Below are 7,587 nucleotides of genomic sequence, written 5' to 3'. Positions count from 1 at the left end.
CCCTATACTCTTCTTCTACATATAAATATATACCATATTCTTCTATTTTCTTCTCACCTTGGCTAGAATCTTGATTAATTCAACACCACTGAATTTTAATTTTCTTGGCCTCTATATATCATACTGATACACATATACTTCAGCTGGTGGTATAATCACTGGATCTGATTCCCGAAATGAATAATCCTACTTAATTCTCACAAGATTCTAATGCATGGTTGATGAGGGTATGTATATATATGATGAGACCCTTCTTTTACTTTGCTGGTTTTTGGGTCCAAAATTCACACTTTGGAAGTTATGTTATTTTTTATATATATGCTACCTACACTTTGATTTTTAACTTCTGTGACTCGATGCTTTTTTTCCTTGTAGTTTCTCTCATTAGCCACTCCCCTACTCATGAATTGGATCAAAGGAAGATGTTCTGTGCATTTCCTTGTGGACCCTAATATAGTGGACTTCATTTCGGGAGTGAGAGCCAGTGATTATGTCAGTGCAACTCTCGATTCAAAAGCCTTCTATAAACATACTTCGAAAAATTAAAGGTAAGCTTAAGCGTAAATGTTTGGGATTATTTTTGTGTGCCGGAGGAAAATAATCGTTTTCTTTTTGGAAAAAGATTTTGGGGAGTATGAAAAAATAAAAAAAGAGAGGAAAGAAGTGATAGTCGTAATAGATGATAGGAAATGAAGACCAAGATAGAAAGAAAAACATAAAAGAAAAAGAAAGTGTGCAAGAATATAAGATTTTTTTTCTTTTATGATACCTAAGAAAGTTTAGAAAAAAAATATTATTGTTTTGAAATAAATTAAACTGAAATAGGTAACTCTTATTGATGAAAAAAAAGTCAGGCAATACACACGATGCCAATCATGTGGTAATTAATAATCATTTAAGACACAAAATCGTCAACTAATTAATGAGAATTAATGTACATTAGTGCATGGAGGGTAACAATAAAATGTTCTCTTCTCATTTTTCCATAAATAAGGTTTTCTTAATAAAAACGAGACGGTATTTTTCTTGAGAAATGACAAATGGAAGTTGCTTAATTTTATCATTGTATATATGTATTTATTTATGGTGATATTGCATGCCCCCACATGCATGAGACATATAAAGGCCTTAATATTTTACTTCTTTGTTCCATTGCCGCACGAGAGAGTTCGAACAATGAAGAATTCAAAGTGAACGCATTGTTTTTTTGAACAGTGAAAAAAAAAGTGAACGCATTTTTAATTAGCTATCTATGTGGCTCAGAAGAAATTAATTCTAGAAAATGTGGGTAATACCAGGAAATTAAAGCATCCCGTGGCGTGGGAATGGCACTGAGAGTGATAGATACCACCATACCAGGATTGATTCAGGTTTGACGGTTTTGATTCTATTAAGTGCATGCTTAATTTTAAGTTAATTGTATTACGAACTTATAAAGAGTTTAATTATATGAATTTGTATCGTCTAAAGTGATATGTCTTTCGTTATCATGAGAAATTCCACGTTATTTTTTATGGAGTTGTTTTCTAAAATTCTCAAAATGATATAGAGTACTTCATTTGAAAGAATATTTCCTACAGCGTATATATTATTCTTGCATGGTTTAACCAAGTTTTATTTCTTTTCGTGGCTGAGTTCCTTTTATACCGATCCAAAAAGTTTTCTTATATATATAAACGTAAAATAACCTTTTTAATATGTGAGGATAGGGATCATATACACTAGAAATTTCGTTTAGCCTAAAACTATATGGACATCTTAAATATCAATAACATGTAAATCTTATTGTATATTTTGTTTCATAATTTAAAAGGTTAACTTTTTATTTAATTAAATTTAAAAAATAAATTTAAATTAATTTAGTGCTTATAAAAAACATATATTTTGCTTAGACTTGGTTTTATTAACTTGGTCTTTTAAACTGAGTCTCGCCTTATTATTTTAACATGGTTTTAGCTTGTTTAGAAAATACTATTTTTTCTTCATTATAAATGTTTAAAAATTTGAATTCATAAGTTTCTAGTTTCTACTGAGTTGTTTCTCTTGCTTTTTGTTGAGTTGCTGGGTTCATACTAATAGTAGTTGCTAGATCTGTTACTTCACCCAGTCAAGCTCAAAAAGTAAATTATTTTGTGAGGTAAAAGATTAGCTCAAGTTGTCTTACGTGTTACTTAAGTGTCATTTTAACTTTTTCATGTTTAATATGACACTTAATCTGCTACAATAATAATCTCCCACTCAAATTCCTATTATCTAGGTTAGGTCTGATTAATTATTGCTCAGAACTCATTATCTCTACCATACTTCTAGATTATTACCGTCCTGTCACGTCCAAATTCAATTAATCAGAAACAATTGTAAGGTCCATTCACATTATCCAAAAGGTTATTCCTTAATTAAATTATCTTACTAGTAACTTTGTAAGTTTTCAGTGCTTGTATGCCTTCAATTTTACACATTCAACTATTCAAGACAATTTTTTTAAACGGTAAAAAAGTAATAAGAATATATAATTTTTTAAAAATTGTTGTTTTTACTTATTTTTTTTTCTTAATTTTCTTTTTATTTATAAAATTATATATTATAATTTTTAAACATATCTTTAATAAAAAATATTTTTTATTTTAAAAAGCAGAAACAAATAATCATTAATAGAATGCTTAATGTCATGTTTGGTCTATTATGTTTTCCAATTATTTTACTTTGGTATTAGGGGTGAGAATAGGCCAGGTCGGCCTACAGGGTCTACGACCTGGCCTACAAAAAGTTTAGTCTGGACTGGCCTATGTAATTAAAAAGTTAGGCTCAGACTTTTTTAAAAGTCTATTAAATTAAATAAATCAGGCTTAGACTTATTAAAAAACCTTATAAGCCTGATAGGTCGGCCTATATATATGTATATATACTTATATTATTTTTTGGGTACCAATATATACTTATATTATTTTTTGGGTACAACTAATATTTTTTTTGAAACTAGCATACTTTAATTACATATTACTACTCCATAACTTTCATTCTTATAATCAAGTAAGACTTTAATTACAATTTAGATGTGAGTCATGTGCTCATTTATATTCCTCATTATTTTTGTTGGCTTTCCTATCCCTGTTAACGTTTCTTTTTCCTTTTAATTTTCCTATTATGTTCCTATTCCAAAGTAAACAAAAATCATATCATTCTCACTTCAAGCTTTGATACAGGTAAAACTTCAAAACCTTACCATTTTTTCTTGCATCTTCTTGTTCCTTTAACATTTTTTATTTCATCTTCTTTTTACCTTCTCTTTTCCATGCATATATTCTTTCTTCGTGGTGAAAGCCTACTAGCTCTTCTCCTTTTTCATGAAGGAATATTAAAAACTTAATGTGAAGAAGACTTTTAAAAAGGCTATTAAGCCAGGCTAGCCTTTTAAAAAGGTCAAGTCGAACCAAAATAAAAGTCTTTGATAGGCTATAGGCCAGTCTCAGGCCTCAAAAATTCATCGTAGGCTAGGCTCAGACCTTTTAAAGCCTGGCCTGGCCTGACCTATTCCCACCCCTATTTGGTATATTAAGTTTTTTAAAAATTTCATTTTGATCATTTATATTTTTAAAATATATTATTTTGATCATTTTTCAATTTTCTATTAAAAACTTTAGTGTTTTGTTAATTTTTAAATGATTTAATATTTCTTTTGATTCATTATGTTTTGTAATTGTTTCGTTTTGGTAGATTATATTTTAAAAGTTTCATTGTAGTTCTACATGTTTTTGAAATGTACCATTTTAGTTCTTTTTTTCATTTTTCATGAGAAATTTCATTGTGTGTTAGTGTTTCAAATTTCAAAATAGTTAACATAATAACGACTAAAAAGTGTCACTATCTTTTTTATTTAAAAAATTAAAAAATCACTTAGTAAATGAAGAGAAAATAGATTTGAAGTCACAAACAACAACAAACTTCACTCTCATGCTATTATTATTATTATTACTACAATTATTCAATTTAGTCATTTACTAACAATAATAATCCCATTCACCAATTATTCTCAATCACAATGAATAGGGGTCCCTTCTCCTTCCACTTCTTGTCGTCGACCTAAATAGATTGATGCCTCGTCCTGTGCTTTTGTCTTCGTCGTAACCTCTCTACGTGACTAGAATTGTCACCTCACCTAACGACAACAATCATCTCATCATCGCTGCTGACAGTAGCACATTGACGAAGACAAAGAAGAAGATCGACAATGCTTAATTGTGGATGAGATTTGACTGGCTGGCCAGTTAGAATCATTTTCCATTGAAACACACTATTCAACCACTCTATGCACAACTTGTCTTCGCTTGGCCCGACTGTAGATGTTGGATAAAAAATCATCTACTTGCCTAGTTCAACCGTGCGCGATAGTGGAGGTCTTACTTACAAATCTCACAAAAAGCCACATTGGGACTTTCTCATTTAGATTTGGATTAATTGGCGAGTTAAGATCATATTTTTCTCTTTCGTTGAAGACTACTCTTGCTTCGATCTCTCTTGTTTCTGTTTCCAATAGCATAGTTGTATGAAATATTTTTGATTTCCGATGAAGAGTATGAGAATTTTTGGTAGTTCGAGCGAGATTATATATTGATGTTGGTCGATCTACGTGGTGTTACATTTTTTACCTTTTCAAATTTGGAAAAGGTTGGAAGAGATGATAATTTTTTTAGTTGTTTATTTTTTTTTTAAATAAAATAAAGATAGTGACAATTTTTAGTTTTTTCACTTAGCTATTAACACCACCACGTAGCTTGCACAAAATGTGAAGTAATAGGCTTTAGTTGCAATAATTGGTGCAATATCTAACCTCATTAAACATTTAAGGAAATGCCTACAAAATTTAGCTGTAGCATCCAACAATAGAAATGATGCATATAAGTTGAATGTTGAACTTTAGTCTGCCTTAGAAATGTGCATACTACAACTTTCAAACAAGGTATTTGTGTTAATATTGTGTCATTTTTTTGCTTGTCTTTCAATATCTGACACTTAACATCATTCCTGGGCATTTAGCTTTGATTTTTGAGTAAACTTTCTTGGATTATAGATATCTATAAATCTATTGTTTATTTGTTCTCCCTACATAATTAGTTTCTTTATAGCCTTGTATCATTCATTACCAACCTTGTGTCATATCACAATAAGGCAAGTGTTCTTACTTGGATTGAAAATGGATTTTTACATGCTCAACTCTAGAAATTATGTATTTGTAGATTGATTTTGAATTTAGAATTCAAGAGTTATATATATATATATATATATATATATATATATTACAAAAACAACATTGATTCTATCAAAACTGATGTGGAAATTTGCTATACCACATCGGTTTTAAGAAAAATGAATGTTGTATAATGGATTTCAACATTAATTTTTATAAGCGATGTTAAAAATGACCTACTTTTAATGATGGGTATTTCAACATCAGTTAATATCCAAAAATCAATGTTAAATGCTAATTATGTAGTAGTGATCAGTGTTATAAAGGATTAAAATCATTAGTGTTATACATTAGATCTTTTGTTTCTTTAAGGAAGAAGCCATTAGTGTTATAGAATAAAATCCTTTATTTTTTAATTTTTTATTATATAATTTATATCTCTTTTTAAATAATACTTCTTTCATTTATTCTTTTACATGTAATCTTAATTGAGAGAGAATTATAATTAAAACTATAGTTTATACACACACAATTGAAAAATTTCTAATTAATGTTAATTTAAAATTATAAATAAATTAATAAAAATAAAACTTTCTTTTGAAATAAAAAATATAAGTAGAATAAAAATAGTGTAACGTATATGTAAGTACTCAAACCTATGTAAATTACATTGTTATAAAACACACACACGTCATTCCAGTAAAGAAAATCAAAACAAAAATGAAAATAAAGTAAATAATGCAGTGTTAAATTGTTCTTTTTAATTTTAAAAAAATTAGATTATAAAACAATTTTTAAAAGTAAATTAAGAAGGTAAAAAAATATATTAGTGATAGAAAATTAAAAAAAAAACTATTTGGAAAGCCTAGGTGGCACCTCCAAGCCAACACTAGCAATAGTCTATGACTTTGATGACATTAATCAGTGATGATGATATCAAATCCTGTCAAGAAAGCACAAGCAACGTACATTCGAATGACTCGATGACTATGGTTGAATTGCAAGGTAACTTCCCTATTATGATGAATGAACGTGTGTTGTCTGTACAATTTTTTTTTAAAAGCGCAAAATTGGTAGGTTAGTAATATTTTAAGAAAAATTAATAAAATCAATTGACTTAAATATTTTTATTGGTGTGTGTAATTATGTTTAAAGTGTTTTATATGAAGGACCCAATGGATTATAGCGCAAGTTTGAGATTATTACATGATTTTCATTAAAAGTTTAAGTAAAATGAAAGTGTAGATTTATGAACTCAAATTGTAAATTGCACATTGTGCTTTAAGTTGGAGGTCCATCCATAGTTTGTACAAAACTCTAATGAATCTTCAAGTGATTTGCAAAGTTGTGAAACTTGTTGGGGGCTAAGGTCATCTAATAATGAGGTGATGATACACAGATTGATTCTTACGCTCAAATTAGTAAAAGACGGAAGTTGGGATAACACAATTAAAGATTCACTATGCATATCTTAGAAGGAGAACAATGTCGCTATTTTATAGGCGTGGGTTGGACCAATACCAAATTTGAGGTGGATATTTACTCAGATTGAACAATATTCTAAATGTAAGTTAGGTTCTAGGATGGGAATCTAAACATCATTGGATGACTGCGACCGCTGAGTGAAATAATTGATTGGAAAGTATTTCAAATCCTTATTATGTCATCAATTGGATGGGATTTATGGGCCTTTATTGTATTCCCAAGGTGAGGTTGCATATTTAGAAATAAGATGACACATTCTTGGGGTTTTACGTTAGCTGACTAAGACGCAAAGAAATGATCCTAGAAATTGCATTATTGTGTCTTAGTTGGACCTGAGGTTAGCCTCAATTCAAAGGGTGCCAAGGCATTGAGCCAAGTTTGTTCTAGTTGGACATTATTGAGACTTGATTCAACATAAAAATGATATATACAAATTTCAAAAATGAAGAAATATAATGAGTCCATATTAGGTTTAAGGGTTGTGAAAGTGTATGACAAGATATCCGATTATATAATGACACCAAAAACTTGTTATCAACATGATAAGTGTACCAATCTTACAAGTAATAAAAGTGAGAATGTAAGACTTGTCAAATTCAAGAGGGTTGTGGTTTAATAACTCAACAACCAATTAATTACACTTTTGATTTGAGAAAAAAAAAAGAAGAAATTATGCAAGACTTTTAAAAGGAAAATTTTCTTTACATGGAATCACATGTAACGAATGAAATATATATGTCTTTCTCTCTTTTTATTTATTATTATTATTATTATTTCTTTTTTAGTTTTTTAAATTCTTACTTGACCACTTTGTACAAGTTTGAGCTTTCACCTTCTCTAAAAGTTTATTTAAATTTTCTTGTAGCTGAAACCTACATCAGCCCAAAAATGTGTTGATGTTGGTTTTAGTTCTAATT

The 7,587-nt window shown here is 29.0% G+C and overlaps 1 long non-coding RNA gene across 2 annotated transcripts; it reads left to right on the top strand.

Annotated features, from left to right (window-relative positions):
* On the top strand, window positions 1-4,698 carry LOC114380898. Of its 2 annotated transcripts, XR_003659882.1 has the most exons (4): window positions 1-227; window positions 376-548; window positions 1,299-1,370; window positions 4,048-4,698. It is a non-coding gene; the product is annotated as an uncharacterized LOC114380898 (long non-coding RNA). The 2 variants fall into 2 exon arrangements; XR_003659881.1 differs by lacking the exon at window positions 4,048-4,698 and having other exon boundaries at window positions 8-227; window positions 1,299-1,518.
* The last annotated feature ends 2,889 nt before the right edge of the window (window positions 4,699-7,587 follow it).

Source organism: Glycine soja, chromosome 13 (genome assembly GCF_004193775.1).
Source record: "Glycine soja cultivar W05 chromosome 13, ASM419377v2, whole genome shotgun sequence".
NCBI classification, from domain to species: Eukaryota; Viridiplantae; Streptophyta; class Magnoliopsida; order Fabales; family Fabaceae; genus Glycine; species Glycine soja.
The sequence above is the reverse complement of the archived record's forward strand: the minus strand, read 5'-3'. Positions and strand labels throughout refer to the sequence as shown.